This window comes from Sinocyclocheilus rhinocerous, unplaced genomic scaffold, assembly GCF_001515625.1.
Source record: "Sinocyclocheilus rhinocerous isolate Xijiao unplaced genomic scaffold, SAMN03320098_v1.1 scaffold945, whole genome shotgun sequence".
Taxonomy (NCBI): domain Eukaryota; kingdom Metazoa; phylum Chordata; class Actinopteri; order Cypriniformes; family Cyprinidae; genus Sinocyclocheilus; species Sinocyclocheilus rhinocerous.
The window spans coordinates 684,790-710,040 of record NW_015629570.1 but is presented as its reverse complement, the minus strand read 5'-3'; the positions used below and the strand labels follow the sequence as shown (position 1 = coordinate 710,040).

Below are 25,251 nucleotides of genomic sequence, written 5' to 3'. Positions count from 1 at the left end.
CCCCCCCCCCCCCCCCCCGGAACGCGATTTCAACTGAAAGAGGCCTTTAATTGGTCTGTGCCCAGGGCACCGCTGTGCTATAATCCGTACCTGCACTGCAGCTTTACTATTTCTCCTTTTTAGTGGGTGTAAAAACTGTGTGTTTTAAACCACATGTGGTTGTGACTTGCTAGGCAGACAAAAGGCGTAAAAAAAAAAAAATTTGCCATGCTTGCAAGTCACACTTTAGAAAGATGGGTATATAAACAATAGGCCACAAAAAAGAAATGCTGTGAATTTGAATGATGAAAAAGCTGGTTTCATATTAGTGGGCGACCTGGTTTGCATACGTGTGCTACTGAGTAACAGAGGTTAAGTGTGCCAGGATATAAATAGAGACAGTATCACCTGAATGAGAATTACCTTAGGCAACACGGCTACAAAGAGCCTTATTATGATGGTATTTCAGGTGAGTGTCTCAGGAACATAGCGATGTCAAGGAGATATGTATGTGTGTGTCTCTTTAAGTGCTAAAAAAACAACAACCATCAAATCAGAGCTATCAAAAACCCATTAGCTTTACTTTAAAATAGTAGACCAGATTAAAAACATAAGCTAGTTTGACAACTGGAGTACAAGGTTGATTTATCTTGCACATCTGAGTACATGCCATGGTATCATGGTGCATCGCTATGTATTGCATCGTGACGTACGTACCCCCATACAGAAATATAAAATGCAATCTGCACTTTCAAATAATGCAACAATACCTCTATACCTTGTGGTTCTCTAGTGTGGTTTGTAGGATAACTTTCAAAGATGAATATATTGCCAAAGTTAAAACAGGCCTGTAGTCCTGCAAAACCAAGATAAATGCATTTTTCTCTAGAATTAGTTCATCAAAGTAAAAGGGTGTAATGTAAACCTGTGCATGTTCAAGCTCAGAATTGAGACCCCTGCTGGGATTGTTGTTCTGTGGCGAGACTGATGACTAAACATTCACATCAAAGAGCAAAAAAAGAGAGGCCGACCAAAGCACGCTCTTGCATTCAGAGACGCGGAAGGTAGGGTCATCAGGCGGTAAGAAGAACAGAAAACTGAGAGGCCCTCATCTTTCCTCTCTTTGTTCTTACTTTCCAAAGCCTCTGGTGTTAGTCTCCACTGACTCATGTCATCACAAATATTGATGTTCCAAGTCCATCAGTCTTGTCCCCCATCGACAAAAGAAAGGGCAGGTGAACTCTTCTGACCGAGGACAATAAGAGACAGAAAAAAAAACAAAAAAAAAACAAATAAGGGCAGGGAACACAAAACCTTGAGCAGGACAATAGTGTATGTTGCTTTCGTGGCTTTAAAAAATGAAATTAGGTGTTAGCATGGGAGGTCCAACTAGAGTTGACAGGACTCGGGAATACTGAGGTTTAGAAAAGACGTAGAGGCATTTTTGTTCCATTTTCTTGGCTGCTCTGCCCTTCCGTCTGTCATAAACAAAGAAAGAAGGAAAACAGAAACCAAAGTTTTGACAACCTCTCACATTCCTCAAACAAATCACAAAATTCAAGCTGTAAAAGATTAAAGAAAGAACGGGTTAACAATTTATTTTTTACTCCAACAACAATCTGACCTCAACCTATACCTTACAATTAATTAATAAATGAACCATTTTTTGAAGTTTTTCTGATAAAACAGGGCATAGGACCATCTTTCCTCATGTAAGTTTAAAGACTAACCAGCATGAGGCTTTTCGGTTTTCCAAAAGATGGTGTTCATGTTCAGCAATGACCAAAAACTGTACCAATACCAAATGGATGCAGCTTCCTGTCCCACAGAAAACCCTTAATTGGCCAATCAAGACACAAAAAAAAAGACTGGGTTGAGGAATGATAAAGGAAAAGCGTGGCTTGACATGATGAAATACATTTCTTGAAGGTGCAACACACTGTGGCCTTGTAGAAGTCTGACTTATTCTGGGGAGGACATGCATGCAATCTGTGTGGCTCGCCACTCCTGAACTCCTAAACACTGTACACATCTGAAGAGGAAGAAGAAAGGTTGATGGATAAAGTCACCAGCAGTTCCACCCAAAGAGGGTCGAAATCAGACAAAACAAGCGAGTATGTTATGGGAAAGATAAAGAATAAGGTGAGTTCCTGCTTCTTTTAATGCAGATTTTATGAGAGAGACCCCAAGTGGTCTGGAGGTCTCCACTACCTGCAGTGCCCCCATAGCGTGCCGGAATGCCTCAGGGCTCTGAGCGCTAACCCTTCCTTCCCTCAGCCCTACCACCCTCACCCTGCCATCTACTTACCGTCAGGAACGTGGTGATCTCTACTAAGATAAGGTGCAGAAAATGCAGTTCAGAAAAACATAAGGAGAGAGAGCACGATGGAACATTTGCAGCAAGAACAATGATGAGGCTAAAAGCTTTGAACAGGGTAGATGCATAGAAACTTGTTTAAATGTTGAATGGGCAAAGACGAAGAGCAAGAAAATGAGGAACAATAAACCTTTTTTTCCAGGAATCTTTCTGCCTGCCTCTCTTTCCATCATACTCTGGGCGCCGCAAAAGTAGTTTTGAAGCCAACCGATTCATCCCTAAGGTCAAAGCTGAGCTAGACCAATGACACACCACATTGCACTTCAGACAAGGACCATTCTATGTAGCGACTCCTCCAGACCAGACCCTCATCAATACACAACGATGCCCTGGCCCCAGTGCATGATGGGAACACAGTTCACACAATGTCCCGTTTGTGCATCTCACCGTGGGACCGAATCTTGTGGTTTTTCTCAGTGCAACCTTCAAGGTCTCCTTCTGTCTCTACAGCCTGGGATAATGGGAGGACACAACAGAGGATCCATTCTCTGCAAAGGCGGTGTCTGACCTGCTAGAAGCCAGACACAGAGGAATCCGTAGCCCTGGGCACTCCTCTTTCTGCGTTTCATAGCTAGTGACGAAAATAGACAAGCTGATAAAGGAGTTACTGTACTTGTAGCCTTGATCCAATTAATACTGTTGGAGAGGGATTGAAAATAGCTCGGATTGGGCAAATTCAAGCCTCACTGCACTGCACCAAAATGCTCGAGAATTCTCAAGATGTTATTTCCTGATATTACAGTAATTATTTATGGAAAGCAAAGTATATGACCCAGTGCCTAGTCCAATGTACATTCTTTTGAAAGAGTGGCATATAAAACTGGACTTCACAACACAGATTTAGGTTGAAAACAACAGAGCAATGTCGGAAAGACAGATAAGATTGGGGCAATGAAGGAAATAGGCATTTGTCTAGCACCTCTGTTTGGATACTTCTAAGAGATGCTCCCAATGCTCCCCTTTTCCTGCCGGTATGTCTGTCACTCACCTTCTTTGCTCGCTCTCTCAAAGAACCTGTAAAATGAAATGTTTTACCACACTACATTGTGTTTCCTGTCTGTCTCAGTTTATTTATGTGCAGCAACACCAAACATTGTCTGCTTGTAGGGCCTCATGTTGGCCTCGTTTCTCTGCTTCACACGTGTGGTTACTATGGTTACTAGGGACGTTGCACACAAACTAAAATGTTTTAGTTAATCTTTTTCGCCAGTCTTTCGAGAGCGACAAGTGCGCTGTGAATCTTGTGGGCAGGTCAATAATAACCTCTCTTCTTTTAGACTGTCTGCTTCACGCTTAGCTCTCTTTTCCTGTGCTATCTTGTTCTCGCTCGCTCTTCTACTCTCCCCCAAATGCCTGTTTCTAATTGTTGCTATTTTAGTAGAACAACAAAAGGAAGCTTAGCTGGGGGCAGCAGGCTGGCTCATTTGGGGCTCTGTCGAGCCTTTGGTGGTCTGTTTGTTTGGAGGCCCGATTTCAAACGAAAAATGTAAAAGGGCGGTGGGGAAGAAGGGATAGACTTGATGAATTTCCACAAAATGCACAGCCAGTTCCTCAGAGGAAAAGGAAGTTTGAGTCTGGTAGTGAAATTATGACAGGTCGGAGACCTTTGAGATGACACTGGGTAAGACCTTCTGTCCTGCAAAAACATAATTTCTACCCGTCTCTAAACTGGGTTATTATTGAGTCTCTCAAATGCCCATCCAGACTGGACAAGTTCCCTACAATATGTCTGTCTTTGTGTTTGTTCGGACATGCTCAGCATGACAGGACAAGGCGGGGAGTCCAGGACAGTGCCAGGAACTCCATGTTGTCTGATTCAGCACTCTTTATGCCTAACTTTACCTGTTTGTCTTCCTTGCCCACTGATGGTGCCAAGATGACTCCCAAAATATTTCCCATAAGGCCCTTTGTCTTTTCACAATGTAATTCTCTGCATACACTTCATAGCTGCCATGCTTACTCAGCAGGGAGTTCAAGAAAAGACACATGCTTGCTGCCACTATCATTGTTCAAAAAACAAGATAATGGAGTCAAAGATAAAGAACATCGGACCTGAGACTGGGTATGAGAAGAAAGGTCAGTGTGGACAAGTCTTCTTAAACAATGTACATGTTTGCTGTAATTATTTACACAAGAAAAGAAACCACCTTCAGTAATTATGCTATCAAAATCTAATACTACATCCAGATACTGTGTTAAAAACTAACGCAAAGGTCACATGGGTGAAGTACATGAGGGCAAGGCCTAAGTCTTGTCATATTATAATTATCTAGAATTGATAACAAAGGATGGCAACACATGTCCTCTGGGCTATTTTCTTCCTGTGTACGTGTTTAGTGAAGACAAATCCAAATCTATATTTGACAAGTGAATAAGCCTGTCAAATGCCACAATTGTTATGAACTCTTTATATCTCACCAAATCGGATTACATCTGCAAAACAGCTTTTAGTCCTCTGGAAAATATCCTGTTCTCAATCTAGTATTTCTGTCTTATTTTCTCAGTTAAAATTTCTAAATCTCAGTGAAAAATTCTTGTTTTAAGGATTTTTTATTGTAATTTTTTACTGCAAAACAAGTCAAATAAGATGAATTAAATCCTCATTAAGCCATTTTACATTGTCTGTCTTCAAGACCATTTCACAATCCTGACTACAATTCAGAATCTATCACTGACAAACAAAACTAAATATGAATTTCTATGGAAAATAAAAACTCCAGTATCTCTTAGACAGGCATTATGGATGATTTTGTCCTGGGAACTACTAATTTAACCTTCCGTTGAGATGTTTCCCCTCTATATTATTCTTAGAAACTTGATTAATTCCATGAGACGATCCTACGTCACTCCTTGCAAGGTCATGTTGAGATGTTTTTGTGAGTTTTTTCTAAAGACACACAAACAAACAAGTATTTATTGGCTAAAGATCTGAAACCCTCAGAGAAACTGATCCTGAACTCACGAATGTCTATGTGGATTATTTACGAAACCTTTTAACCAGAAAAAAAAAATCAAATGAAAGAAAAACCAAGCCAAATTTATGGTGTCAAGTAAGTTAAGTAAGTTCAAACCAGACCAGCATGTGATCTTTCAGCTCCCTTGTAACTTTTCACAGAGATAATCAACATGTCAGCTGAGGTCACAAGTTTCTAGCACATTATTCATGTGACATGGAACTTACGGTAAACCGTGTAAATAAATTTAGTGGAACTTTACTCAAGATGCTAAATAAATTAATAAAGATAAAATACTATTAAGACAGAGATTGAATCATAATTCTGAGAAGCATTTTTAAAACCATCAATCATTTAATCATTGGTATATGCGGCAGTGCACCAGAAGCCACTTCCTCTGGCTCCATTCACCTCTAATCTGATCAGATTTCAATGATTGCGACAGTGAACTAGAGAAATTAATAAATTTAACTCAAATTTACTGGGAAGCAATGAATAATCAGTGACCTTTTAGCACTGTGAGTGAGTGTTTAGTAGTTAACACAGTTATTCTGACTCAGCTGTGATACTTGTATGCGGCAACACAAGTTTCAATCCCACTTGTGATCTCCTGATCCTGTTCCTCATTCTCCACATCACTTCCTGTCCTCTCTTCCTTGCTTATGGTTACTGCAATATTACCATAAACAACAGCGGCCTAACAATATGTAAAAATATGAACTCGACATAGGCTAAAAAGGAAAACTGATCATGTTGTAAATGCACAAAACAGCAAAAGTTATCACCGAGATGAAACAAACTCTAAAAATAAGACAACGTTGTGATCTCACCATTGAAGAAGCTCTTGACCTTCAGGTATCCAACACTGAGACGAAGCACTGACAGTTTGTCCAGCCGTGCACGGACATCTTCTGAGAAGGGTAGAAGGTTGGTCAGCTTGTCCAATTCACCGTTCAGCCGGTCTCTGTGCCGCTTGGAGGGGTTGGATTTCACACCATCAGGTGGTGGTGGTTTGGGTCTGGAAGAAGAGATTTTTTTAATGAAAAAAAATAGGGTTAGACTGCTTGTTATGACCTGTGATGCCACTTTGGACAGCTATAATGCTTGCAAGTCTTGTGGCATATAGTTATTTACATATCTTATGGAATGGTGACTTTAAAGGGATAGTTCACCCAAAAATGAAAATTCTGTCATCATTTACTCATCCTCATGATTACCAGCAATCTTCTAAATATCTTCTTTTATGTTCAACATAAGAAAGCAACTCATACAGGTTTGGAACGACATGAGGGTGAGTAAATGATGACAGAATTTTCATTTTTGGGTGAACTATCCCTTTAATCGAAAATGTCCACAAGGAAGAGTTCAAGAAGAGATATTACAAAGAATGAGTGCCTGTGTATAATACACAAAGGATAAAAACAATTCAGAACTGGCTTATCTTTTGTGTTGGTACAAAGCAACCTACAAATATGTAAAAATAGAGGTTCCGGCATTCTCAAGAGCTTGGAGAAAGTGTGATATGTGAACATTTCCTAGATATTCAACCTCTGTATTTTAGTTAGTAAAATAATGATGCTTTTTTTGCATTATTTCGGTACCTGGACGGTTAAGGATGCACTATATTATCGGAATGTTATTGGAATCTTGAGTAAGTTACTCATCTTATCGGCAAGGCAAATAAGCATAAATTTGTTCAAATCGGCCGATGCCTATGTTTACATTTTAAGCCTTTATCGGCCGATTTGAACAAATTTATGCTGATTTGCCTTGCCGATAAGATGAGTAACTCACATGTGCTCAGGGTCACGTCAGCAGTGTGGTCATTCTTGAAGCAAACTTTTGCTTGAATGGTGATTACATTCACTGTTTTGGTTTGGTTATTTAATTTGAGAATGTATGTACAGAATGACACGTCCGGTGTGCGATACGGTGAACAGACTAGCCCGTGCAGTAGCAGCAACAACAGCCAAAGTCACTAGAAGGCAAGCCTGCAACCATTAGCCGAAAAAGCATAACGGCTAAAGCTAATGCTTCCGGTCTGGCAATACGTGGGAAAGGAGACCAGAGGCCGTTTTTTTTTAATGGACGTCAATGGAGGAGAGGCTTCACTACGCTGAATAAACGTTTTTTCAGAGGAAACAGCGTATCATTTAATGAATCGGCAGCCTATCTGCTAATCTTCAACATGTTTTACACTAAACAATACTTTTGTATTTAACTATTTTTACCATTTGATTGATAAGAGAAGTCACTGACTTTTTGCGACAAGTGGGATTCAGTTTACGGCAATTCTCATTCATTCCTATGGGATCCGTAAACAGCGATTGAGTGTCGTACAACTCTGACTGAAATTCAATGACGTCAAGGCTGTAATGTGATTGGTTATTAAGGCTCATATGATCCAAGTTAGCCGTTACGCTTTCTCTAATAGTAAGTAATACAGACCATCTCATCTCCCTATAGTAAGATATTAGGCTTGTTTGAGATGAGCAAAATCTGCGCAGAACCGATCACCGGTGATCACCGCGAGATGCATGCCAGTTAGAAAAGTGTCCGAGTTACGTCCGACTTGCTCTGATGTCATGCTGACGTGTGCCAAAAAGCTCTCGCGACGGCGAGGCGACTGTGTTGGATTGTGCAGTCGGGCGCAGTTGCTCTCCACCGACTGCGCAATGTAATGAAACAGTGCCAGAGGACAGTAACAAAATAAGTAATCTCGTAGGTATCTGTTCACTTCGAGAGGTCAGAACTGTCCGTCTTGCCTGCTCTTATTTCCCTCCTCCCCTCACTGCAGCCGCCTACTCTCGCCTTCATTTCAGGCGAGGCGAGGCGCTTCTCAAACAAGCCTAATCTCTGCAACAGCCTCCCCCGGGTCCTAATGCCCATCCGGTAAGATTGTTTTTTTTTTCCCTTTTATTTATTTAGTGGGTGCTGTTGGCCTACTTGTAATAAAATAAAAAGTAAAATACTTTAACATTAAGATACCTGTGTTTCTGAATAAATAAAGCAGTAATTGATGTCATAAAATCACAAGTCTGTTTTGATTTAAAGGTCAGAAGCTATAGCTTACATGAATAAAAATCACAAACATGACACTTGTAAATTAAATAACTTAATATATACTGATTTATTTATTAATATGTAATGTATTTTTTCAAACTGCTTTAGACCATCTATTAATGTTAAATCCACAAATAAAATGTTAAGGTTTCAACTGCATCTGTCTTAAAAAAAACAACAACAACAACAGCAGAGATTGATTTTATTTTTGTTATTTTCAAGGCTTTCAATGTACTCTCATTAAAAAAAAAAGAACTTTAATAATGTTTATTAGTTCTAACAAACAAGTTAAAAAAATTATATTAAAAAAAATTTGTTTATAATTTCTGCACAGGAGAGACTTGGTGTAGTGTCAAAGCAAAAGGAAAATATATAAATATATATATATATATATATATCGGTATCTGCATATATATCGGTATCTGCATTGGCTATTGGACAAAATGGTTTGAAAAATATCGGCATATCAGGTATCAGCAAAAATCTAATATTGAGCATCCTTATGAACAATGTCTTACTGTTTACTGTTTCACTTTATTGTCATTTCTTTGAGTATTTACATACACACAGAAATGAAATACTGTTCCTCACCAGCGTACTGTAGTGCAAAAGAATTACATAACTTACAAGGTTAAGCAGCCAAACATTTCCACACTCAGAATTTATAACTATAAGAAACAAATCAGCAAAATACTGACATCAGCAGCACCTTCCGTACACTGGTCGGTGAAATGTAAAATATGGATTTAAAAAGGCAAAAAAAAAAAAAAAGGCTTTTTCTGTTTGGAAAAACAAAAACTCACCAGATGCACTGCATTATGCTGTTGTTTTACTTTTTCATTTATTGTGAATGCTGAAAAAACAAAGCAGACTAAATAACAATGGGGTTTCACGGTATGCGATGCTTGGAAGTTACAGTGTTTAGATTTATAAGCTCTGAACTGAATTATTGAAACCTTCTGAAAAGTCTTTGCTAATCAAAGCTCAGTTTCTCATCACTGTGGACAGCTTGCATAGAGCTAAAGTCACTCTCATATTAATATTTATTCATAAAATAACACTGCAACAAAAATGTCTGCCAAGAAAACCTTAAAAACTTAAGAGCTGATTTTAGAGTTTGTGTTTATGCTCACTAAGAGTTTTAAATGCCAAATCAGAAATATAAAAACAGAGTTTTACTGTTTAAGTACTAAAACAACTGTCCACCCTCTGACATAAAACCCATTATTTAAGCTTGAGGACTCGTACTGGAATCACGGCCATCAAAACTATGACTGTAACTCAACCTCGTACAGCCTTTTCATTGCCTGCCAGCCCAGAAGACTAAGAGCGGTAACTCTAGCCATCCGAGCCGGACCCTAATTATGTTTTCCCAGAAATAATGTAAAACTAACCTCAGAAAAAAGAGCCTGTGGGGACAAAAGAGCATGTTCAGCCCCTTCCTTCCCCTTCGGCCCTGAGCTCCAGATCTCTAGAATGACACGATGGGGCTCGTCATTGTTGGCGCCACATTGATTCACCTACTATTTCATTTCTCAGGAGATTTTGTTTATCTGAATGGCCTTTATTGGTGATCTCTGAGCTAGATGTGTCACACACTTTACAGTCAAAACTGACTCAAATGCTTTCAAAATGAAACTTCATCCTTCATCTTTTTAGGTGTGTCTTGCTACTTTTAGATCTCCAAATGGTTATTTTAATTCATGCTAATGTCAACTAAATTTGTCTGAATTATTATTCTCATGTAAATACATTTATGGTTCCTCTTTGCCACATTACAAAATATGTTTAAATGTATCTTTTCAATATATATCTATAAAATAATTTATTTGGAATGTTTCGGTTTTAATTTGCCTGTCAATTGTGCTGTAAGGAATTACAGTACATATCTATATAATTCACACATATTATTGCAAATTAAAAGCCCATATAAAAGCTATTTAAATAAAATAATGTATATATAGGGCTGCACGATTAATCGAATGCGATTGTCATGCGCATCTTGTCAGTAAAGCCGGTTCTGTAATCAGTAGTAAATCTCCATCACATGCTTTCAGATGGCGCAGCATTTACTACACAGAGACATAGTTCACTGACAAGCTACGCAAAATCGCGTTCATAATCGCAGACGATATATGATCGCGATAATGAAATCGAAGAAATCGTTCTGAAATTATGAAAGCTGTTTGCGTAGCTTGTCAGTGAACTACGGCTCTGTGTAGTAAATGCTACTTGAATCAATGAAAGCAGTTAAATCTTCTGTTTATTTAGCAACCGCGGGATTTCCTGGATTTCTTTTGCGAGGCGTATTTGGACTTTCCGCAGGAGAGCGCCCTCTGGCCTTCGGATGGAGATTTACTACTGATCACAGAACCGTGCTTCACTGAAAGATTCGCATGACAATCGCAGCTTCTGCCTTATCGCAATTTATCACCATTGCGATTTAATTTCGAATAATCGTGCAGCCCTAATATATATATATATATATATATATACTGATAAACATTGATATCTGATAAACATTGATATTTATGTACAAATAAATAAATGTGTACATTTGTCCTGAAAATCCCATAACAAATTATTTAAATAAAAAAATTAATATAATAAAAAGTAAAAATCTGCAAAATATTTTTAGAAACACTGATTTTGAAATACAAGACAAAATAAATTAAATAAAACAAACATTAATAATAATAACATTTGTCTTGTACATAAACATACATTTTTTATTTTTTGTCTAAAACATAGAATCATATATTTCTGCTAAAACAGAACAAACATTATAAAATTTTGCCATCAGGCCAATTACAACATCTTCAGTGCAATGAAATATATTCTTGAGTCCTGTTTGAAATAGTTTAACAAAATGAAAAACACATTGAGGCAATAAAGCAAGGTCACAGAGGTCTTTGTGAGTCTGTCATGATGGTCAAATAATCTTCTAAATCCCAGCCACATAACGTAGCTACACTAGCAGTACTAACAGACCAACTAACCGTAACTTCCTACCGAAACCTTTTAATTGTTTTCAGCTCCACGATGTTTGCAATTACGAACATGGTGGCTTTGTTCTATTGGTCTATTGTCCATGATTATTTGTCTGGAAAGGCCTATCGCGGGAAACAGAGCTTCAACATTCTTCCTGAATTACATCTGACCCAGTGATTGCAGTTCTGATCATGTGGACCTCCCAACATTTACTGTGGTTGCTGAGGTTGGCAAAGGATTTTTTTATACTGAAGACATCACTACAGAGGGAACATCTGAAATCTCTCATTCTTTCTTCTATCCTCTAGTGTACAAGTGTTTCGGGCCAATCACATGAGGTATGTCATCATGACTGTTTTCCTCTGGCAGGTCCCAACATGCAACAGGGTTTCTCATGCTGCCTGGAATACACAGAGGACCATCTGAAGACTCGTCTCTTTGTTCTCACTGTGTCATGTTCTTTAAATGCACATTTATCAGTGTATTTCACTCTCCCTTTGCTTCCTCTCTATACATACAACTGATTTATTCTTTTCCCTCTCTTTCCTTTTAAATTTGGCACTCGTACTGAAAACTCAACCACTGGAAAGACAGTTTCAAAACATTTGCAGTCACTGTTGCACAACAGCTTTTTTTTCATCTGCATGCGCTGCATTGCTCGATAGGTTTACTGAGGACACTGAGAAAGAACAATCTGAAGGAATTTGGCAATCCAGCTTGTTACAAGTTTTTTTTATTTTTTTTTTATTAAAAAGGTTAAAGGTTCAGTCAAGTGTGCCCAAACTTTTGATGGTAGTGTTTTTACCTCAATTGTGGCCATCTTGTTACCAAACTCCTTTTGCATGGAAACATGAAAACAGTTCTGAGATCAGAAAGAAAAGGGCGAATTCAGCCAAAAGTGGTTGTTTTCCACCCGATAACCTCAGCTGAAGCTCAACCACATCTGGTTTGGATCAAAAACCCGAGTTGCGGAAAAAAAGAACAGAACTAAAATTGGCTCCAATGGCACGCATTCAATGCATCACACTGCGCTAGCCACTGCGACCCAGAAGGTCAGTTAGGGCTGCAAGATATATTAATTATTTGTAATATTTGGACACTACTGTACATTTCTTAAAGATCGTATCATTAGTCTAGACTGAGTTTCGCAAATGGGAATGGTAATATTTTAATAGCATCTTTCATTTAAACATCAACAGTTTATAAACATATTCAAATAGTAAAGAGTTATTTATATTTGTAATATATATATATATTAGGCATGTAAGGATTCACTGCGAGCCGGTTGAAAATCGATACAAATATGTGTCGATTCAAATCGGTTGAGATGTTAAACGAATCGCGATACATTTGGGGCACTCGTACTGAAAACTCAACCACTGGAAAGACAGTTTCAAAACATTTGCAGTCACTGTTGCACAACAGCTTTTTTTTCATCTGCATGCGCTGCATTGCTCGATAGGTTTACTGAGGACACTGAGAAAGAACAATCTGAAGGAATTTGGCAATCCAGCTTGAGAAGAAATTTACTATCCCATGGTGCATTCCTGCAAATATTTTTTTCCACATCCTTGTTACTGGTCAGAAGGGAAAGTTGTTGTGTACTGTATTATGACTATTCATGTATTTTCCACATATCAGAGTAATAATAGTCTTTAAACTATAAAATACCACAAATTTAGCAAGGGAATTATGTAGCAACCAAAATAAATAAATAATCAATATGTGTCGATTCAAATCGGTTGAGATGTTAAACGAATCGCGATACATTTGGGGGGTGGGAGTTTATATGAATGTATCTATGAGGGGAATTGACTGTCTTCAGATAAGTTTAGATGATATTTTCTTTCCATCTTGTCTCTGTATAATGCATATTAAAGCAGCGTTCATAAGCGCTGAGCTGCTTTGTTAACAGCGGTAACCAAGGAAACGCTGTATCTGCTGTCAGAGAGTGAATTTGCATCTCATTCAGAGCTTCTGCTGTTTCTGTTTCGTGCAGATGTTTTATGTAGTTTAGTTTCACAAAACTAAAGTCAGAGCATTCTGTTTTTGTTTTAAAATTTCAAATTATACAATCTAATTTAGATTTAAAAAACTACTCATGCTGCATGTATTCAGCATCTTTGTTTGGATTGTGATTCAAATGCAGTGGTTGCCTCTAATTTTAAATGGAAAGAACACAGGCAAAGCCTTTGTTTATATGAAGAGGTTTTTGTCTTATTTATTTGATTAGATTTGGGGTTTGTTTTAAAATTTCAATTTAGTTTTGTTATTTGACATATTTCTGTTTCACAAAGAAATGTGCAGCATTGTGTCCAAGCAATAATATAATGACACCTTTTCATTTACAATTTGTCTTCAATCGAATTTTGTTTAAAAAAATCATGAGAAAATCGAATCGTGAATCAGTATCGTGAATCGAATCGAATCGTGAGTTGAGTGAATCGTTACATCCCTAATATACTGTATATATATAATATTCCTAGCTATACCACCTGGCCCTAAGGTCAACTGGTACAAATTCAAGTTCTGTCTCCATTTTTGAGTCACTGCTGCAAACTTGATCTGACTGAGCGGAGACACATCAGCATCATTATCGAGTGTCTCCTTTCCTCATACCTTCCTCGAGACAACACTTGTGGGTGTTTGAAGTGACGCACAGGCTGAAACTCTGGTCTGTGAAGGAGGGACGCTCTGCACTGGTGCTGGCCCAAATATATTTCAGCACACATCAAAGCCCAGTATCGATGTACCAAGCTCCTGTGCCAGCAATACCCCTCTCAAAGGCACAGCGCAGTAAACATGCCTTTTCTAAGGAGCTTTGTCAGAGTGCAAACTGCCTTACATCATGATTGGAGGCGGGACCGTCATGTGACCAATAAACAAACCAGTTGATCATTATTCACTCAAATCTGTATTTAAATGATGATTTAGTGTGTAGACCGTTTGAATTACAGCTAATAAAACTATTGACTTCAGAGTTCAGGTCCATTTTCCAATATGGTTGTGCTCAAATGAATAAATTAAGCTATTTGCTCAATTAAAACTCACCTTAAATGGGATTATTCACCCCCAAAAAAAATTTCTTCTGTCTTTCTTCTGTTAAACACAAAATATGTTTTTAAAAACTGTTTCTTGCCATGCAATGGAAGTCAAAAAGAAGATATTTTAAAGAATGTTTCACCTTATCTTGTCCATAAAATGAAAGTAAATGGGGTTTCAAAACAACATACTAAGACCCCAAAGACTTTCATGGACAACAAAAAAAAGGTGAAACATTCTTTAAAGTATCTTCTTTTTAGGAGTGAACATTATATAATTTTCATTTTGGGTTAACTATTCTTTTAAATAGTCTCAACAAGCCTGTTTACATCAAAACCCAATTAACACTCTTAATAATAAAGGTTTTTAAGAGTGTAGATTCAGGTTGGTCTATTTGCTCACAAAAACACCTTGCAGTTTTAAGGAATCTTACAAAATTAGTATCTTTACAACTTTCTATATTTTAAGGCGTTTGTTGGATGTCAGTACATGCTGCATTACTTTTCCTAACAATTTCAATGCCATGCTGACTTTCTCAACCCACAGTGAGATGCTGAAAACTTCCAGCTGAAGTTCCAACTGCAAGTCTTCAGAAGAAGGGTGAGGTTAGCCAGTTCATTCCTTGCGTCTATGTTTTTGCCATTCAAAAGTTTGAGGCCATGATTTTTTTTTCTTTAAGAAATTGATCTCATTCAGCAAGGCAGCATTACTTTTCCTAACAATTTCAAAGCTATGCTGACTTTCTCAACCCACCGTTGAGATGCTGAAAACTTCCAGTTGAAGTTCCAACTGTTTTCAGCAGAAGGGTGAGGTTAGACGGTTCATTGCTTGTGCCTATGTTTTTGTTTTCACATAGATTAGAAGTGAGGAAATCTTGACAAGGTTCTTTAGAGAGAGAGAGAGAGAGAAAGAAAGAGAGGTTCTACTGTTCTACAGCATTCCAACTTCCAGCTACGCCGGTGTGAAGCCAGGAGTCTGGTTACACTACCTCTCAATGCCCTCTTTGTGTCAGTCGCAGTCTTTGGCCGCTCCAGCGCGTCGCCACCCTACTGGCTCGTTTAGACGTCTATCAGCACGCTAATACACACACTGCAGTTCAAGCTCCAGTAAGTAGCTATTCTAAAGTGTGGACATACCGTGCAAAGGTCGCCCATCTCCTGCGCCAACGACGACCGTAATATACACATAACCCGGTGGGTGGGCCCGACAGGGCTGTCAACAGGTATGGAGCTCTGCGCCACTGCACTCATATGAGAGCGTTTGCAGGCCAAATACACTGAGTGCACATCAAATTATGACACAAATCCCTCCCGTCCAGTGATATAAGTAATATAAATCAAATATAAAATCAATAAGTGATATAAATCAGTAATACACACACTTAAACTTATAACAAAACGCTTGACAAATATACAGTCACACATTAATGTTCATGTTGCAGGATTACTTGAGAACACTGTGAAAATGTGCAGTTGGTACCTTAAATAGCCATTTTGACCAGATATCTGAGGATCTGAAATGTAAATAAGCATATGCTATATTCTCTATGTACAATGCATATCTCACTTTTTTATTTTAGTGAATTTTTAGTAAAAATTGTGTTAAACAAGTGTTCATTTTAATGTAAGCAATTTTGCATAAATCTTAGCTGCAGTCATTAAATGTTATTATATGTAGTGATACTGATGGATTTTCTGTTTTAAACGAAATATCAAAAAAAGCATATACATATAAAATATTTTTGTTTGCATGTACGAAAACTGATATGCAGCTTTAAAAAATTTTTTTTTTCAATATTTTGACAACAACAACAATCATTATTATTTATTTATTATTATTATTTATATATTTGTTATCATAAAATGTAGCATTATGTATATTTCAATAATAAAAATAATAAATAAATAAAACAAAAATATTACTAGTTGTTGTGATATATAAATAGAAATGCATTTTTGGATGTTTGTTCTGATTATGCTTAGATTATCATGCTTATTAATCTAACTCTTATTTTACAAAGCCATTAAACTGGCCAATTGCCACCTTCCTGTCTAAATATTGTCATTGGCAATTACAAAATTATGATAATAATAATATGCTTGATTTGACTCGTTAGTAATGTTTACACTACCTGACAAACTTCTTTTATGGTATATACTTAATATGAAACTTGGCTTTGTTAGCATCCCGACGATTGTGATCCATTATATTTGCATGCGATATGTGTAACATGAACACTGTAAATGTAAAGTGAGAAATCTCTAGATAGTGAAAGGTAAAGTTATTGTTCTAGAAGTGACACAAATCCATGTTTCAGTGCAACGGAAGTTATGCACAGGACTAAATCAGATGCAATAAGCATTTTTCTGCCCCCATAAAGTTATTCTCCGAGACAATTACATTATTTTCCGGGACCAAACTATCTGCAAAATCATGAAAGTAGAGAATCAGCAAGCTCCTACAACAACTCAAAGGCGTGCTTTGGCTTTTCAGCCAGTTCCACCACAGTTGCGTAAGAGTTTGCGTGACTTAAAAATATGTTAATTTGAGGAGGGGGGAGCGAGAGAAAACAAGCAAAAAGTAAAAAAAAATCCCTGTGTTCTCATGATGTGAAAAAAAGACTATATCAGATTACAATAACATACTCCCCCCGGCTCACCCCTCCCTCGTGTAAGCATCGCGTGAGAGCGCCGCCAACTCTCAACTTGATTATGATTAATACAAGAGTACTATTTCCATGCCAGACCCAGAACTATACACACCAAGCCCGAATCTTAAGGTGTCCCGACACATACAGAACTGGGTCAAATTCAGACTGTCTTTTGTTTGTGATGCAACAAACACAATGTTTTCATCATTATTCAACAGCAATTATTTCCAGCTATCAAACTTTTCGCAATAATTGTCACTTTTGCTCAGTTCTGTGACTCAAATGTCTTCAGTTCGATTCAAAGTGGCAGAAAACAAATTGTTGTTGACTTTGAAACCACACTAATTTTGGCAGAAATTAAAATCAAGTTTTAACGTTTACATATTTGTTTGTTTTTACAGCAAATGGAACTGTCCCGAGATTCATTAGAAAGTCAGAGATCGCCTCAGGGAGTTATTTTGCAGACCAAAACATTCATAAGCTTTATTATGTGTTATATATATATATCGTTTCATACAGCCTTTCCTATATGTAACGTACGCAATTCTAATGTTTAAGATATAATATGCATATATAAGCAACCTAGTCAACTTCAAACACAGCTTAGAACGTTCTGTACAGCAAATGAAACACTGTAGCATTTGCTGAATGGAACGCGCTCCATTCCATTGTCAGAATGTTACAGTGAAACTTTACATAGCCGTTTGAAATCTTTTTACATTGTATAAATAACCTTGACGCGGCAGACGCGAGCGCGGTTTGAGCTTGAACGCGAGAGTTCCCACAAAAACTTACATTTTCTGAACGGGCTTCTTCCGTTTCTTGACCGCATATATACCGATACCCCCCGACATGGCTGTCTGGTGTCTCTGAGAAGTGTTCAAAATATGACTAGCATGTAAAGTCTCCTTCAAATGTCGATGAAAGTGTGCGTTATCCAGGTAAATCCTCTCACATGTACACAAAAAAGAGGCGAATATTTCAAAGTCCAGATGTAATTCCTGTCGGCGTCGGTTCTTTAGACCGAAAGCAGCTTAAAATGAGGGCAGAAAGTTTCCGTAAGTTTTCATCCTCTACGGCGAATGGCAATGGCGTGAGCTGAACAAATTTCCCTTCTTCCTTTTTTGTTTTTTTCCGACCTGTCATTCTCTAATGGCTCCGAACTCTCTCTTGCAGGCAGCGGACTGGCTGAGAGTTCTGAGAGCCGACCAATCAGAAGCGCGAGAGCGCTAGGCAGGTACGCTGGACACTTTGTGATTGGTTCAAAAAGTTTTCAGGAAATCATAAACACAGGAGCACTCTTAAGGTGGACTGAAGAAAATACAAGCATTGCACCCTCACTCGGCTACACTTGCAGAGTTGATCAGTCTGTAAAGTTATTATTATTTTAAATATTTTTATTTCAGATTTCTTTAAAAATATTTTTAAACTTGCATTAGGGTAGTAATGTGTATTATAAAATACAAAATCCAGACAAAATAAAATATTTAGTGGAGTATTACTAACATAATTAGTTGTCATTTACTGTAATCACATAAAAAGTTATGATTTATTGCTTTTGATATGTTTATCCATAGTTACTGTAGTTACTGTTACTGTTGTTATAGGCCTATAAGTGTTTGCACAATTAAGCCATGCCTAAAATATCTGAATGACATAGCATTACATAACAAAATATCAAAACAAATGGCATTTTTTAAAAGACAGTACAAGAGTATCTTTCAAGCAAAACATTTAACAAAACAAGTTTGTTTATAGTATTTTAATGTTGATGAAGCTATAGTTATACTGTTCAAAATGAAGACAAACAGTATAGTGACACTTTCTGGTTGTGAAACGCTCTGGATGACGTTCATAGCTAATGTGATGAACTACACCTGTGTGAACTTGAAGGGAACGGACTTCATACATCCCCTAAAATCACCTTGGGACCAGTTGATTACAAGTAATTGCAAAAATGGCTCGGAGAAGTGACGTTAGCTCTAGCAAAACTCTAGCAGGATTTGTTCGTAAATTTTATTATCTAGTGCAATGACATTTAAAAAATTTTTTTGTGAAGCTCAAGTGTTCAAATTTGAACAATGTTTCTTTGGCACAATGTTTTCCCCCTGATGCTGAAATGGGAATTAAATGGTAGACTATTCGGGGAGATATAAATCTGTTGTTTCACTGCGTAGGACAGGAATGACATGTGAGTGACTGTTAGTGGAAAGATTCAGTCACACAAACATTTTCTGCAAACATTCCTCACATGGCAAGATTTTGATCCAAGTTTATGAATAGTTTATGGTCACATATTGTATATGATCTTTACAAAATAGAATCAGTATTTTGAGACACATTAACTTTTTTGTCTTCAAGTCAGTATATTGTATACTCAGTAAAGATAAAATTATGAAAATACACAAAACGGGTAAAAACAGGCCAAAAAAAATTCTACAATATTATTTTCAACAATAATGTATTGTATTATTATTTTATAATTTAATTTGAATATTTTTGTATTCATTTATAATGGTAGTGATGATTATAAATAAATATATGTACGTATATGGACAATCACAAATAAATATGTATACACAAATACATAAAAATAAATACAATTAAATAGAAAGAAATATCTTAACGGAAATATATGTAATTATTATTTATATTTAAATTGTTTATATTTTATGTATTTTAATATACATACTTATGAAGATGACAATAATAATAATGAAAATGACAGTAATAAAACAAATAAATACATATACAAATATATAAACATATAAACAAATAAAAAAGGAAATAATAAAAATAATGTATTATATCATTATATTTATGTAATTTGAATATATTTTTTACATATAATTGTATTTTATTTATAATAGTAATAATAATTAAAATGTATATGTATGTAAATACACAAACACAAATACTTACAAACGTATAAAATAAAAACAAATTAAATAGAAAGAAATAATGTCTTTATTAAATTATATTTCCATTTTAAATGTAATATAATTATTTCTATTTAATACTGTATATTTTATGTATTTTTTTTTATTTTTGTTTATATTTTATGTGTTTTTATTTGTATACATATTTATAACAACAACAACAACATTTTTACATTTTCTGTAGAATATGTGAGTGGTTCTTGTCTTGTCACCACTATTCCAGGATGTTCTGGGTGGTTCATGTCTTTCCCTCAAGTCAGTCTAAGGGATTTTTTTTATTGTCTGCCAGACAAAAAGCGAAATTTGATCACTTAGAAAAGTAATAAAACATCTTTCTTCAACAAACAGAGTGATTTGAGGTATCATTCATCAGTTTGTAGCACAATCATGCAGGACTGGTTATGAGTCAAACTTTAATTCACACCACATCAGCTATAATGAGGCTGAACATGTTAAATTAAAGTTCATGCTGTCCAAGCTGTAAACTACATGCACACAGCAATAGGTGTAATCTGACAGTTTAAGTAAGCAGATAGGATATGCCTTAGGCCTGTTTTCGCTACATATGATTTCCCTGCTTTCTAATAGCTTGCTCATTGTGTGTGTGTGTGTGTGTGCTGTATGTGTGTGTGTGTGCGTGTGCTGTGTGTGTGTGTGCACTGGTTTGGGTGGTTTATGAGGACACAAATTTGAATAATGACATAGTTATGACATAGTTATTATAATGTGAATGTGGTTTATGAGGACACTTCCTGTGTCCCTGTAATTCAAAAGGCTTAAAAACATACAAAATTGTGTTGTTTTGAAAATTTAAAAATGCACAAAGTTTTCTGTGAGGGTAGGTTTAGGTGTAGGGCGATAGGAAATACAGTTTGTACAGTATAAAAACCAATATGCCTATGGAGAGTCCCTGTAAACCACTTATACCAACGTGTGTGTGTGTGTGTGTGTGTGTTGTGTTTTGTGGATGTGCCAGTAATGGTGTCTTCAGTCACGCTCTGCAAGTCAGGTTTCTATATCTTCACCTCAGGTATTGTCTTTTAGCCCACGGTTTATACAACTACAAAACAGGAAATGCACACAGACACTTATCTAAACGGAAAAAGATTAAGTTAAATTATTAAATTGCCATATTTTCAACAATTTCAAAGTAAAACAATGCCCCTATTTTCAACAACAGCAAAACAATGTCCCTCACTAGAATCAAGGCCTGACACTTTTTGAACACGGACCAAAAATGTAAAAGGATGTACAAAGCATAAATAGGTCTCTCAGACTTTTTTTTTTTATCATCACTATTATTATTGCTTACATTTGAGGATTTGAGGAGAGGTGCTGTAACTTTTATAATCGATGAGAATTACGTCTGGTGGGCAATAAAACAGGTACAAATTCATTGAATTTAAGGAGGGACCCAACCCATATCTACAGTAGAAACCAGAAAAATCTGAGAAACCACCTAGCAACCACATGCTAAAAACCTCTCAGAATACCATGTCAACCCATTAGCAAACGTACACACCTAGCAATCACCTAGAACACCATAGCAACACCTTAGCAACCTTCTCAACTTAGCAACCGCCTAGAACTGCATAGTAGCATGCTAAAAACCTCTCATAATACCAAAGCAACACATTAGCAAATGTACACAGCTCGCAATCACCTAGAACACATTAGCAACTGCATAGCAACATGCTTAAATCCTCTTAGAACATCATAGCAACCTTATAGCAACACATTAGCAAACATCTCCTCCTATATGCTAAAAATCTCTCAGAAGACCACAACAACACGTTAACAAACTTACACACCTAGAAACCACCTAGAACACCTAAACAACCCCATAGCAATATGCTAAAAACCTCTCAGAAGACCACAACAACACGTTAACAAACTTACACACCTAGAAACCACCTAGAACACCTAAACAACCCCATAGCAATATGCTAAAAACCTCTCAGAAGACCACAACAACACGTTAACAAACTTACACACCTAGAAACCACCTAGAACACCTAAACAACCACATAGCAATATGCTAAAAACCTCTCAGAAGACCATAGAAACCTCATAGCAACATATTAGCAAACATCCACACCTAAAACCACCTACAACTCCTTAGCAACCATATGCTAAAAACCTCTCAGAATATCATGGCAACAACTTAGCACCTTCCACACCTAGCAACCACCTAGAAAACATCCATACCTGAACCACATAGCAACATGCTAAAAACCTCTTAGAACACTTTAGCAACCTTGTAGCAACAAATTGCTAAAAGCAACCCACTGCTCCGGGTGTGTGTTTATGGTGTGTGTGTGTGTGTTCACTACTCACTGCTGTGTGTGTGCACTTGGATGGGATAAATGTGGAGCACAGATTCCGAGTGTGGGACACCATACTTGGTTACACGTCACGTCACGTCGCGTCAATTAACAAACATCTAGAACACTTTAGCAACCACATAGCCTAGAAACCACCTAACATAAAAACCTTTTAGAACACCATAGCAACACATTAGCAAATGTCTTCACCTAGAAACCATAACAACATACAAAACACCTTTCAGAACACTTTAGCAACCTCATAATACAATCAAAATGTAGTCTGATTATATTGCCTAAAATGTAATGTGATGGATTACATGTTTTGTCATGTAATTTGGAATCAGAAATTGACTACAATTTGTATATTTACAATTACAATTTGTAATCTACCAAGCACTGGCTACACATTAGCAAATAGCAACCATCCACACCTAGAAACTGCCTAGCAACATGCTAAACTTCTCAGAACACCTTTAGCATATAGTCTTAGCAATCATAACAGTGAGTTCAACATGGGCAAGCATTACTAAAATCTAGTTGTTTGTGTAAATTAATCGCCAGTGTTTTTGTCAGCTAAAATGGAAATGAAATCCCAGTGTGCCGCTTTTGTGTAAATATTAATTTAGCCCCCCTTTCAATGTTTCCTCAAGAAAACAGCAGAGCAGCACGACCGCTCTTTGCCAGCATGTGTGGGAGGTTTCCAGGCATTGCTCATTAGGTTCATGTGGTCTGTGCATGTTCACACACAATGACAAAGTGGTTTTCTGTTCCAGAAGGAGCCGTATCGGACCCTCCGTACACAGTTTACTCTGCGGCAATTTGTTAGCGTGGTGTTTGAAAGTCCAGTCATTCAGTGAGAGGGAAAATAGAGGCTAAAATGGACCCGGGATAAATCTTCCAAGAGAGTGGGTGATTTTCAGGAATGATAGACATATTCAAATGTTCAGAAGGTAACTTTTATGGCCCAATGTTAAATAAATATAAATACAGCCTATTGAATAAATGAGCAATTTAGTAAATATTCAATCGAGTAAATTAATAAGCAAATAAGTTTGGGTGTATAGCAAATGAATGTCAAAAGATATCCAGGAAAATGCCATAGAAGTACCATTTTTGGTTCCCCAATGAACCTTTTAGTGAAAAGTTCCTAAAAGAACCATTTTTCTTAGTATGAAGAACATTTTTAAAATCTAACTCTTTTTCCACTATTAAGAACCTTTTGTGGAATGGAAAGGTTCCATGGATGTTAAAGGTTCTTCATAGGACCATCAATGGCAACTTATCAACATCTCTGCTTTAAACATAAAATTGCAAGTTCATGGCCACCCAGGTGTGTTTGCTTGTTTGTTTATTAGTAATCTTACCAAAAAAACATGTCTATATTGACAAATGAGCTTCTAACTACAGTTACTATGATGCCTGTTCACACCAAGAATGATAACTATTACTTTTTTAGTGTCCACACCAACACACAATCACGTTCTATTTGTTATAAGCGTGCTGCAGTTTTGTCATCTGTCACTTTAAATTCTCAAACTCTTTAAGGTCTGGTAGATTCTGACATGTCAATGTTTTTATCATTCCTCAGTTGGACAAAATTGTTCTGAAAGTGATTCTAACAATATGGTTGCTCTGTGCCATTATCGTCATTGTTGCGACTTGCCTATTCTCATATAATTAGAATGATTATTAAAACTTTATAATTCAGGCTCGTTCACACCAAGAACGATAACTATATTAGCGTTCACACCAATGGACGATAATATTATGCTTACTATAAGTTCACATTGCAGTTATGCCATCTGCCGCTTTAAATGCTCAAGCTCTTTAAAGTTGGGTGGATTCTGATTGTCTGTAAAGGTTTTTATCATTTAACACCTGAAAAAAAAAATCATTCTGAAAGTGATTCCAATGATATAGTTTATGTCATTATCGTCAAAGTTGTGGTGTGGACTTCCCTGTTCTTATTCAATTAAACGGTTATTAAAACATTATAGTTATAGTCATCATCCTTGGTAAGAACAGGCTGTAGTCACAGAGTTAACCATTTTGATATACAGTACCTTGTTTTCGGTCTCATCCGATATGAACAGCTGCGAAACGTATCGTCCAAACTCACAATTGACGTCAGCTCAAACATTTATCCTCCTTCGCAAAATGTTTCGCCTCCAGAGGTTTGACATTGACATTCAGGCCGTGATTTGGTTACCCTGCAAAACACACACATACACAGACTCATGGGCATTCACATAAACACACAAACACACACCCTTGGACAACATCACAAAAGCATCGGTCACACTCCAGTGAGTCACCTTCAAATAAAACAGCAGGGCCAATGAAGCCAACCCTGAGAAAAGACGTGTGGTCTATTTACCGCAGTGATGATCGCATGAGAATATAAACACAGAGTCAGAGACATCATTAGCAAAACGCTGCTCTCGGATGGTTATATAAACATTTGACCCTTTCAATCTCAAATTGGTTGCTGAAGTCCAATAGATTGTGTATCTCATTTCAAATGAATGCTTACAGTTACACCTTATTAGCCTCCACATGCTATCTTCTGAAATGCAAGCTGTAAATTACTATTGTTGTTTAAAAAACAAGTTTGGCTTAAATTGATAAATAATCTCTTTGCGACTAGAAAACAAAGATATAAGAACACACAAGGACAAGAAATATGGAAGGTAATGCAACTATTTATCTCGCAATTCTAACTTTTCCCCCACATTTCCGAGTCTACATCTTACACTTTTTTTCTTTCCCACAAAACTGCGAGTTCTCTGAATTCGGACTTTATTTTCTTGCAAGACAGAGACATCGCGAGACATGGCCGAGATGTAAACTCAGAATTGACTTTTTTTCCTCGCAATTGCGAGTTTACTACTTTTTCTCTCACAATTCTGCCTTTTTTTCTGGCAATTGC

The 25,251-nt window shown here is 36.9% G+C and overlaps 1 pseudogene; it reads right to left on the bottom strand.

The window, feature by feature from the left end:
• LOC107739324 (aryl hydrocarbon receptor-like) overlaps nucleotides 1–18,163 on the bottom strand; it is a 63,722-nt pseudogene extending 45,559 nt beyond the window's left edge.
• Nucleotides 18,164–25,251: the final 7,088 nt, after the last annotated feature.